This window comes from Pseudopipra pipra, chromosome 6, assembly GCF_036250125.1.
Source record: "Pseudopipra pipra isolate bDixPip1 chromosome 6, bDixPip1.hap1, whole genome shotgun sequence".
Classification (NCBI taxonomy): Eukaryota; Metazoa; Chordata; class Aves; order Passeriformes; family Pipridae; genus Pseudopipra; species Pseudopipra pipra.
Genome location: NC_087554.1, coordinates 62,645,060 through 62,657,312, shown reverse-complemented (window position 1 = coordinate 62,657,312; position 12,253 = coordinate 62,645,060). Strand labels below are relative to the sequence as shown.

General features: G+C 46.7%; 2 long non-coding RNA genes across 2 annotated transcripts; one reads left to right on the top strand and one right to left on the bottom strand.

Moving 5' to 3' along the window:
* Window positions 1-7,736: 7,736 nt before the first annotated feature.
* On the bottom strand, window positions 7,737-10,050 carry LOC135416813 (uncharacterized). Its single transcript, XR_010431751.1, has 2 exons — window positions 9,867-10,050; window positions 7,737-8,175 (listed from the first exon to the last, which is right to left on the bottom strand). It is a non-coding gene; the product is annotated as an uncharacterized LOC135416813 (long non-coding RNA).
* A 112-nt stretch (window positions 10,051-10,162) lies between these two features.
* LOC135416812 (uncharacterized) lies at window positions 10,163-10,660 on the top strand. Its single transcript, XR_010431750.1, has 2 exons — window positions 10,163-10,331; window positions 10,487-10,660. It is a non-coding gene; the product is annotated as an uncharacterized LOC135416812 (long non-coding RNA).
* The last annotated feature ends 1,593 nt before the right edge of the window (window positions 10,661-12,253 follow it).

Sequence of the window (12,253 nt, the reverse complement as noted above, 5' to 3'; positions counted from 1 at the left end):
GGCTGGTGAAATCCCTCTGAAATAACAGCCCTGCTAAACGCTGCAGTCCCATCCCAGCAGAGAAGTTTTACCTTTTTCCTAATGTTTGCCTACAGCCACAGAGCTCCAAAACCCTGGCCAGCTCAGTAATACTGGCCTGGCTCCTTAATCATACATAAACCATTTGAACACACAACAAATAAATAGACACGTTCTGTGCTCCTCCAGGAGGGCTTAGCACCTTTACAAAGGGATTTCTTTGATACTTAAGCAATAATAGATTGGCTTTCATTTTGTTAAGACCTTCCTTATATCAACATATCTCTTCAAGTACTACACTTCCTTTTATGAAACGCTGGAATTCTTTCATGTTGAAAACGCTTTTACAGCCAAGTCCTCAGTTGTGCTGGCATTTCTCGTGTCTTGAACTCCAAACTGGCTAACCGCAGTCTCAGAATTCCCAAAGGAAATAATGAAAATTCCTAAAATCCTTGGCAAGGAAACAGTTGAAATTTTAAATTGAGTTAATCGTTTTAGCGAAAATGCTGGTAATAAAATAAATATGGAGAGCTGGGGTAAGGAGGGGGAAAATCTGCCTCAGAAATGAGCATCAGAGGGGAAAAAAGAGAAAGGGAGAGAAGCCTTCTCTGCTCCTTTACAGTATTTTTTGATAGGGACAGCTGCAAACTCCTGCTGAAAGGAGGGCTTTGGTGGGCAGGTGTGCTGGTGCTGCGGTGAAAGTGATGTGCTTGAGAGCCCACTTAATGCTTCAAGATCATTCTGGTCCTAAAGATTTGTCATGAGTGAAGCCAGGTGTCTTCAGTGACTGTGAAAAGGTTTCCGAGGACAGAAACCTGGTCTCTGGGACTGCACTTCTGTGACACCAGGAAGATTTAATTAAATTTCTAAGTCCACTAAGCAACACAGGTCCTTTTTTTCTCCCCCTTTTTTTTTTTTAATTAAATCTGAAAGACTCTATTTATAGCTGTTCAAATATGCAGGAGAACAAAACACACCATGATTTTTGCCTCTTCCTTTCTTTTAAGCTAATACAATACATGGCTACAAGAACACTCAATTATCAGATCTCTGCAAATAAATTCCAGATGACAGGTTGTTTATGGAGACACTTCACTGTATTTTCCCTCCCTACCCTTTGTAGGTGAGCCAGTCCAGTGAAAATGTGAAAGAGCAGCAGCAACAGCAACATCCAGGTGATGCACTGCCAAGAGAAGGACATGGTGACTAGGATCTGTTCCATACCCTGAGCAGCTGTTGTTTCACAGCTTTCCCCAGGAATGAGCTGAAAGCTTTTCAAGGCATTGCTTGATTATTTGGTCTTTTGTAGCCACCAGGAGCTTGACATGACCTGGACATATGCACTTGCAGACCAGAAAGCCAGCAGTGTCCCGGGCTCACCCCCACAGTGTGGGCAGCAAGCAAAGCTGCCTCCAGCTCTGGTGTCCCCAGCATGGGAAGATTGTGGAGATGTTGGAGCAAGTCCAGAGGAGGTCACAGAGATGTTCTGAGGGCTGGAGCCCCTCTGCTCTGGAACCAGGCTGAGAGAGCTGGGGGCATTCAGCCTGGAGAAGAGAAGGCTCCAGGGAGACCTGAGACCCCCTTCCAGTGCCTAAAGGGGCTCCAGGAGAGCTGGAGAGGGACTGGGGACAAGGGCCTGGAGTGACAGGACACAGGGAATGGCTTCCCACTGCCAGAGGGGAGGGTTAGATGGGATATTGGGAAGAAATTGTTGGCTGTGAGGGTGGTGAGGCCCTGGCCCAGGTTACCCAGAGAAGCTGTGGCTGTCCCATCTCTGGATGTGTCCAAGATTGGACAAGGCTTGGAGCAATCTGGTCTAGTGGAAGGTCTCCCTGCCCATGGCAGCAGGGTCTTCGTGGTCCCTTCCAACCCAAACCATCCTGTGAAGGGTTTTCCCGTAAGTCCTTCCCACTTGTGCAGTGCTGTCCTGTCCTGCAGGAGAGATCATGACAGACTTTTCCCCAGGAATACAACACTGACAGCACTTGGTCAAACCAAAAGCTCCTTTAGTCTGCGACTGTGACTCCAGTCATGACCAGTCCTGGACTTGGACCACAGGAAAGGACTGCAGTAATTACACCTGGAACTAGCAATAGAGCAACTATTATGGATTCTGCTTTGTAATAGATCTCAACACTTTCTCCAGAGAAACATCCTTGCCCATTTCCAATGAGGCTTCAAAGCACGTTGTTGTCAACTTTGGCACGTGGGGACACCAGCCTCAAACAACCCAACAAACATGGAGTGCTAGGCCCAGGTGCTGCAGCAGCTGGATTTGCCTCCTCCTGTAAAGTCTGTCTTGCACACACCAAGAATCATGGAGAGGGAGAGAGGTTGCTGCTCACGGGACCCCAGAAATATTTATTTGGGAAACTGCCCTTGTGTCCCTCAGAGAGGGAGTTCACCAGTCACCCATAGGAAAGGAGTAATAGCTGGAGAAAGACTTGGGATGTTTTCAAAAATAAACAATCTTTTTAAATTAAAACAAAAAAAAAAAAAAAAAAAGAAAAAAAGTAAAAAGAAAAAGAAAAGAAAGAACAGAAAGAAACAGCTCTAAAGCATGTGATGCTAAGGGGAGGTCAGGAAAACAGAGCCAGCAGGGGTAACAAGTCAGATAAGATCACACTACCAGTGAAAGGACTTGCAAAAGGAAATGGATAGCGTTCTAAACCTCAATTAATTTAATCTAGTGCTTCACTGAAAACAAATTATGATCTCAGATAAAACACAACTCTGGCAGAAACAAAGAACAAAGCTCTTGCAGCCATGATTTACAGTTCAAAGATATTTTGTTTATTTCCTCTTCATCAGAGATCTTCGCTTCCCCTAGAGAGCATATGAATAATTAAAGGTGGTTTCTTATGATGTGTTTGCTTTGCTCAGTGTTGCCAGCCCAAGGACTGATAGGGAAACAATGGTGAGCTATTAGACTTGCTGGTTGCATGTTGCCTTCTGTAAATAAACCACAAGACTAAATGGTTTCCCTGCAGTAATAGCAATCAGACTGCTTTGTTTAAGTCAGGAATCTAAATAAGGGCATATGAAGACTTGTGTGGTTTGTAAAATTGAGTTATCTTTGAGGAGCAAGTGAGGAGGGCCAAGCTGTCAGAGCAGCTTTGGCTCCTGAGGAAACACCTGCAAGGTTTTGGGGAAAGGATCCCCTCCCACCAGAAAGGTCCAGCCAAGCTCTGTAGGCAAAACTTGGACAAGGGCAATAAGGCAGAGCTGTCCTGCCCCAAAAAGGAGTGAAACTCATTGATTACACACGAGGCCAAACCTACATGAAGCACAGAGACAGCACAAGCCCAGCTCCTTCACCCACATCACCCAGACTCAAGGGCAAGTGTGGGCTTTGCAAGCCATGCTGGCATCTTCTGTGAGAAGAGGAACAGTCTGAGAACAACTCATCCAGCCTCAACATGCGTTTAATACCGGAATGAGTTGGATTTCAGAGGTGCCAATTTCAGAGTTGCAAATCTCTCCCCTCTAGCTCTAAAGGATGCATCATTACCTTAGACTTGATTCCTGCCTTGGGGCCTTTGGTGAAGGGAGGTGATTCCAGCTGAGCTCAGGGTGCACCTGGCACTGTCGGCAGAAGGTACATTCAAGCCATGTTTAGGATTTTGAAACCCCTTTGGCATACAGACTATAGAGCCAGGAGATACTGGCCAAAAAACCACCATCCTGGAGATGACCTGCTCTGCATGGCCTGAGGAAGAGTGGCTGTATACTGATATATAGTCATTTTTTTTGACATGTGAGGACAGAGAAACAGACAGAACAAGAGAAATCCCTAACTGAAAGTCCCAAAATCAAAGAATCATAGCATGTCCTGAGCTGGAAGGGACCCACAAGATCATAGAGTGCGAGCTCTGGCTCTGCACAGGACAACTCCAAGTCATCCCCCTGCTTGGAACCAACTGCCCTTATCAGCAGTTTAACCCTGAAAATGAGGGAAAGTGAGGAGATTGCCTCTTTATCTGTGCATGGAGACAAAATAGGGTATCCAAGGAGGCAAACTGGAGTGCAGAGGAGCACTGGCTGGTGCTGGATGCTGGCAGGGACCCCGTGTCAGACTGACTGCACGCGGGGATTGCAGTAAGCGCAGAGCAGAGATGATCCAGAACCAACATCCCCAGGGACCGGGGAAAGAAAGTGTCTTCATTGTACCATTCCTAAGACATGCTGGGCACCTCACAAAACATGTGGTCAACATCCTGGATGGAGCAAATCCCAAGCGCTGGTGGGGTCCAGCTGAGAAGCACGTGGGCTGCTGCTGACAGGACAGGACAGCGTTGCTGGAGGCCAGAGGAGGACAATGGCAGGACACTGAGCATCTTGAGGGTTGCCAGCCCTCAGGGGGAGGGCCTGCCTTCGGGTTGTTGGTTTCCAGTGTGCCTGGTGTAAGAGAGCTTGGGCCCTGCTCCTGGAATGGGGTCCCCGAGGAGCGACCACAATTGAAGGGAGAATAATGAAAGCTCTGGTCCTAATGAAAGTCACCCACTCTCCCAAGGAGGCTCTGTTCCAGGACCTCTGGTTTAACCCAAATTGACACCAACTTGGCGAAAGCCCCCAGCTGCACATTCCTTCCATACAGTTTTACAAGCTGCAAATGCAAAACCACAAACCAAACTGGGAAGAAAAAAAAAAAGGGAGCTTGAACCCTGCAGGGTCCCCCCATCTTCCCTCCTGTCCTGGTTTCTGATCATCATATCCCTGTTTCCCATATTTTCCTCCTTAGCTTCTTACCTTTTAAAGCCCTCAGCCTCCCAGTAGCATCAATTTAGCTCCTTCCTGAGTGACAGGGTGTCCTGTCTCTGCATCAAGGGCAGGAATCAACTTCCAAAATCCAGATCATTCCTGGACAGGTTAGACCATCTTCCTGGTGGCAGGCTCTAGGTGATGAACTGGGATGTCTCTGAGCCCACTGGCAACAGTCATAGCTGCTTAAAAAAAAAACCCTAAACAACTAATAAATCCCAGAAACAAATGCAAAACATTTCTTGGACAAGGAGAACACTGACCAGTTGGTCAGGGCTGCCGAAACTTCATCTGTGGAACTATGTGCTCATGGAACACTCCATCACTGAATGGTGAAATGGCTCGCACAGTTTTTTAAGCAGAAAGAACAGGGATTAACTGCCTTCCCAGGCCAAGCCAACCTCTGAAGCACCAACCAGATGTTAAGCAGGTTGATTCCCACCCTGGAGGTTCCTGAACTGATGACATGACTACAACTGGCTGCTCCTCCACAGCCTCTGAGATGTGTGCCAACCTCTGCTGGAATCAATGCTGTCACCAGCCTTTGCCAACGGGAGCTGGATCAGCAGATGTGGCACTTGGGGACATGGTTTAGTGGGACTGTTAGGTTAATGGCTGGACTCAATGATCTTAAATGTCATTTCCAACCTAAACTATTCCATGATTTTACAGACACTTTCCAAGACCAGTGCCACACACGCATTTTTCCTCTAAGAGGCAACTCTTGTGTCATCCAGTTCAACCACACGTTGGAAACAGGATGTTGAATTTCACACGGTTGCCTCTGTACTGAGCTGAGGAAGCAACAAACTTGATCAGTTCTCTTCTCTCCCACTTCTCCATCCAGACATGATCTTCCATGGAAGAAACTGGAATCAGGAAGATTCCAACGGCTCTACTCCTTGCTCAGCTGGGAGCTGGCTGGAGAGCTGCCCCCATCCACCAGTGTCTCCCAGTCTCTGGGAGGTCTGTGTCATACAGCCAGGGCTGTCACAACAAGGTGAGCCATGCACATCTGAAGTTCCTGGGCTGATCTGAGCCACTCCATCACAGTCCCAACAGACATCCACTCTACTTTTAGCCATATGGATGGAGGTGATTCCTCCTCCCCCTTTTTAGGTGAAAGGCACAAGAGCAGCCAAGAAATTGCAGGGGAGAGAGAACCAGCACTGGTGTCAAGGGCTGGGAGCAGGTTGTTTTGGTTTGCTTTTATTTCGGTTCTTCTCACTCTGCTTCCAGCGTGGCTTTTTTTTTTTTTCTCCTTTTGGTATCTTCTGCTGCCAACTTTATCTGGATATTGCCCCCTCATACACCAAACTCTGAGGGTGCTCTGGCACATTCAGCAGTAGCTACAAGAGAGAGAGCAGAAAGTTAACACTGCAGGAGACCTTGCCCAGGAACGTGCTCCAGTTTATTAATACCAGGCAGCTCACAATGGAAAGCACAGTGCACCTACTGGGTCTTCTCATGCTACTTTTGGAAGGATTAAAGCGCCCTAGGACAGCAGCTGCTCTCTGAAGATGTGTTTGCACGCCAGCAGTGCTAATCCATAGAATAAACTAGATTTTTCCAATTGCTAATGATTTTAATCTTTTCCGTCTGTTTCTGAAGGGGTCGACAGAAAACAGAGTTGGCTGGTGGTGTTTCCTTCCCTTTTTCGGCGCGTTTTCTGGAATGCTGATCACATGCAAACTCGGGGTTCACCTTCCACCCGAGGATGGCCACGGGGTTATTGCACTTCCATGGGTGTTGCTTTGCACAGCTGTGTCCCATGGCCACGCTGAAGGGAAGATGTTCTCAGCACCTTGCTCTGCCGTCGCATCACACCATCCCTCAGCATTTGTTTCCTTCTTCCAACTTTTGCCTGGAAGCCATTCCCGGAATTTGTCCCCTGAAGCAAGGGACAAACTTTGCTCTCCAAAGCAGCTGCTCCACAGAGGCCAAGCCATGGGTGTGTCTGCCTGTCCTTTGGTAGAGCCAGCCTTGAAAGCCACAGTGCAGCCCATGCACTGGACAGCCTTCCATTTATTTTGTTTTTTCCTTAGAATTACATGTGTTCAGCAGTTGGGATTCATCTCCTCCTGAGGGCCAAACCTGAATCCTTTGCAACTGAGGTAAAGCACTTCTATGATATGAATTCTTTTCACTACAGGCACCTCCTGCCAGGTTGACTGGATGTCTCTTACTGATCTGAACAGTCCTGGAATAAGGACCTTTCTGCTTTTCAAGGGATGCTGTTTCATCCTGAATTTTGCAAACGGGATGCAGGATTTTCTCTGTCTTTACCACACAGGTGACACACCTGGTCACCTTCACACTGTGGCAGTGAGCGAGGGGAAGGCAGGAATCCAGTACAGGGCCCCTAAATAGATACTGCCCAACCAGGCACCCAGGACACTGAGGGCATGGGCAGATCCTTCTGAATGAAGAGCACCACTTTCCTCATCTCAGCTCCTGGGAGCCTGTGCATGTGTCCACAATTACAGAGCATGGTCCAGGATGGATTCATGGGGATAATGGGGTAACAGATGTGCAGGATCCTCCCTCTGTTACCTTTGCTCCCTGCAGCAGCTAACTCCCAGTATTTCTCCACACCTTTGACAGGACAAGGGGGAATGGCTTTAAACTGGAAGATCAGTTTGGTTTAGATTGGATATTAGGAAGAAATTCTTCCCTGTGAGGGTGGTGAGACCCTGGCACAGGTTGCCGTGTCCCTACCCATGGTAGGGAGGCTGGTAATAGATGTTTTTTAATGTCCCTTCCAACCCAAACTGTTCTGGGATTCTGTGATCCTGGACACATCTGGGCCTGGCTGTAACCCCAGCAACACGTGTACACCGAGTTCACATGTGCTCAACAGCAGTGACTCAAATCAAAAGGCTACAGATCAACCCACCCTTCTTTCTCCTCTTTCCTGCTCCCACCCCCACTGCCAGTCAGTGTGCAGAGCACAAATCTTCCATTTTTCCCCTTCAAAGCGAAACATTCTGTATCTTATTTATTTTGAAAACAATTTATAAGGGCAATAATAACATCCTTTGGCTTCTTGCCTCCACAGCCCCAGGCGCTCTATATGCCTCGTTACGAGGAGCAGCACACACTCTGCCATGTGCTGACTTATATAGGCAACTCACTGTACGCTCATTAAAATTCTGTAGGTATTGGCTGATACGAACGAAGCAGGAAGCGCCGCGTCGCTGCCGAGCGCAGGAAAAATCACTGCAAGAGCAGGTCGTGTGGTTCAGGAGCGCGGTTCAGCATCCTGGAAATCTGAAAACCTCTTGTGGTTCCGGCATCCCACGCACAACCCCGTGCCGTTCCTGGACGCAGGAGGTGGCGACGCGGCCGGCTACGCCAGGAGGCAGTCGTCTGACGCGGATCCGAGCTGGGATGTAGCTGCACAAAAAAAAAAAAAAAAAAATAGATTATGCTTGCCTTTTGTAGAAGGAGATAAATAACACGAAGAATCAAAGTGGCCGTGACAGAAAACTTGGGAGAGAAAAGCCGAGCCTTGGAAACCCCCGGCTCTGGTTGGAAGAGTAATGCGCCTCAAAATGGCGAAGAAGAGGAAAAATGTGCAGAATGTCCTTGCATTGTGTAAAGAGTAATTGCACTGGAAGGGAGTTACGAACTAAGCAAACATGACTTCCAGTTTGATCCATATTAAGATTTATTGACCCTGAAAGTCAATATTCTCTGCGCCAGGGCCAAGGTTAACATTGAGTTTGAGGCCAATGGGAAAGCTGTAATGAAGTGCTGGTTAAGAGGCCCTTACAAAACTATCTGGTTTTCCAGGAGGGGTTGGAAGTCTTTACACATCCCCATCTTCCCCTACATTTCAAAGGCATCCAAATCTGCCAGGTTTTCTGCCAAATCCCGGCCACATTAGCTCTGTGCCAAACTGATAAACCCTTTGGACAGCTTTTACTGCAGAAGCATAAACCACCTCTATGCTACAATCACCCTGATGCTTTGATCATGGTCGGGACCCACTCGTCTCAGTCCAGTGTAAACACAGATGGAAGGAAAAGTCCACCTCAGCTGATGACAAGCTAAGAACACATTTGATGAAGCTGTACAAAAAGGCAATATTAGTGAACTTCTGTCTTTTGACAACTTCTGCTTTAGGGAAGAGCAAGCACACACCACCACACAGAAATCTGCAAGGTTGTGAAAGTAGAAAATACTTCTTTGGAGTCAATAAAGACGTAACAGTTCATTTATAGGGAAAGAACCCACCCTGCACTCTCACACCCTGGCCTTGCCATTGCAATTTTACAATTTCCTTTGAAATTCACTGTGAGATGTTAGATGGACAGACAGCAGACAATCTCTGTATATTGGAAATAAAGTTGTTGTCCGAAGTCTACTCTGAAGCATGACATTATACTTCCAGAATATCTGTGCCTGCAAAAACCCAGACTTCCAAGGCTGGTTTGGGCACTTGCCTAAAACTTTACTGCACCTGCAGAAAGGCTTGTGTCCCAGACATGATCTGTTTTCCTCAGTTTTACCAATGAGGCCAGTAAATGATACCAACTCTCCCAGAGAACCTTCGCTGCCCTAATACTGATCTGCCAAATCCTCAGCAAGAGTTGGAGGGGCAGAGTTGGAGAGGAGACCGTGGTCGTTATGAACCTGGTGACAGTACAATCCAGCCGAGCTCACCATAAATTGTATGAATATTTTTGGAGACTATACAAGACCACAACCCTGACAGGGAACATGGATTGCTTTGGAGCACAGAGGGAAAGCAGCACAGCACTTATTTCAGCCCGATTCCAGAGGAACAGCTTAGTTTTGAAACTACTTTGAATAAAGTCGCAATGATTTCCCCAGGACTTTGCTGGGCTTGTACATTTTAATGTCTTTCTCCAGCTGCTTGCTTTCTCCCTGTGTTCATTAAGACATTTGGTTTTGTTATAAGGTCTGGGCAAGAGAAAAATAGCTGTATGTATATTTAAACAGACCATTAAAATAAAGAGCACCGTGTACTGGCACAGAAGAATTCCTAGTGTTATTCATATGTTTCTAGGTCCAGCGAGGCTGTTGTTATGCACAAACAGCATCTCAAGCCCAGCTTTTACCAGTGTTCTCATCACAGCCTTGTTCATCCGTGCTTCATTTTTCCTTCCTTTCTTTGGATCAGAACTCGCAAAACACAATTGTCTTCTGGAGGAGGGAGGATCTTGAGAAAATTGGTCCCTGATGACCTCTTTTGGCTCTCCAGACTGTTAAACACCTCCCTCTGACCCTCTGCAGTTGTGCTTTGCCCTGTGGCAGCATCTTCTTTAATAACCTAAAATAGGAAGCAACTCAGCAGGTTCTAAGGGGTGTTTCCCAGCTGCTTTATTATGTCAGAATCAGACATGACAGTGGAGAGAAAGACAGATAGATGGGAAATATGTCATCAAATGGGAGCCTAACCCCTTACCAGTAACACAAGGGTGCAAGCCAGGTCTAAGGGAAAGGAGACTTACTGCCTGCAATTCAATGACAGCTACAAATACATCCCCAGACCTGGGACGTAGCCCTTCCTCAGAACACAATCAGTAAGAAACCGGCTCTCAACCTAAACCTTTATTTAGCTGTGTGTTACAGTTACCACATAACTTGGCGTCGTGGGCATGGCCCTACATGGACTAGGAGAGCGCTCAGGGAACGGGGAGCTGAGCTGGCAACGCCGTTTTCCCACACTTTCTTACAGGATCAATTTTCTTCTCCCAAATGACAAACGGAAAACAGAAGAAGAAGAAAGCTGTTGCCATTCACAAGCTCCTGGAGTGTATTAAAGATGACATGGGCACAGCAATTTTTTTTTCTGGCAATACAAGATGCAGCCTTTTGCATTTCTGCACAAAAACATGTTTTGTCCCTAAAAGATGTCACTATTCATTTTGCGCAAATTAATCACACATTCCCACCCAAACCTTTCATTAGCACTCGGGTACTTGAGCCACTTAAACCTTGCAAAGAAGGTTTTGAGGCCCATCATCAGCGAACATCACCCCCTTGAGAGCAGAGAAACAGCACAGGCAGCAGCTGTGAGGTTCGAGAGAGAGACGAAGCTCCAGCTTTCAGCTTGGAGAGTTTATACCTTTAAGAGGCACAAAACAACAACAAAAAAAAGAAACACAATCCTTGAGATGAGTCACTCAAAAGTGTGCCCGTTTTTCTCCTCGCAGGCCTGAGCAGCCTCACACAAAGCCCCCCGGGGCACAGGCTCCTCATTTGGCAGAGCTCAGCCAGAAGCGGGGCCGGGGAATACCTTTACGCTGGAGAATTTGGCTTGTAACAAGGCTTTTCAGGAACACGGCAATTGCCCACGTGAACGCATGGCTTCCTGCATTAATATGCTAAAGAGACAAGACAAGCATCTTTAGCTACAGCTGAGGACTAATTAAGACTGCTCTTTTACAAATATTGCATGGTTCGTTCCATTCTTCCCCGATTAAGAACAAAAGAAGAAAAGAAGTCATTTATTGTCATGAGTCACTTCAGATACAATGGAAGGAATTCCAACAGATGACTGAGACAAAACAAAAGCTGACATTATGAAAGCCATGTCTAAACACTAATTTAAACTGTCAACTTGCTAGTGAGGAAGGTTCATGACAGAGGGAGAATTAAAACTTAAAAGAGCACATAAATCATTGAAGAGATTAGCAGCGTGTGATGGGGCCAAAGTACTCCGTGCTGGAAACTGGCTGAATGGTAGCAGCTCCCTCTCAATTTGGGGGTGAATGCCGTGTTTTGCCAACAGTCCTGGACTAAAATGAGTAATTTCGGGCCGCGTTCCCAGAAGTGGGAGCTGTGTGAGTCAGTGGCCTTACTCCCATTTCCAGCAGGTGAGGATCAGACCCTTTGTGTCCTGAACAGCATCTGAGCGTTAGATAAAATCTCGCCTGAGCTTTCCTCAGACTTATCAGAACTGCTTAACTTCGGAAAGGAGCCAAAAAATGGCTTTGGGTCACATCCAGAGCCGCTGTAAATGGTCATGACTGACTCCCACAATCTGGCTGGACCATTCAAGAACCCTTCCCTTTCACCAGCACCACAGTATCTCCTCTCTTCTAGTTTACAGGGAACATATCTTGAGCTAGTGTCTGTTAATTCTCTGCAGACCTGCTTTCCACCAGCAGAAACCTCGCTCATCTCCACTGTAAAAAAGGAACATGGCACCTAAAGATGCACTGTGTGCTGCAGGGTTTCACTTGTGGTTTTGTTGTTTTTTTTCTTTTCATATGCATTAAAACACTTTCCTACAAAAGAAAGATTTTTCAAGCAAGCATGTCCTTTTTTTTTTTTTTCAGCCCAGCTGGCTTTTCAAACAGGTACACGGCCTCCAGCTCTACAGCCCATGTTATTTTGTGTAAGTCTTGCAGGGACAGTGAGACAGAGTTCTGCAAAATGATTGAGTATTGGGATTAGGTCATCTAAAATCTGTGTCTTTATCTGCTTATTCCCATTGTTG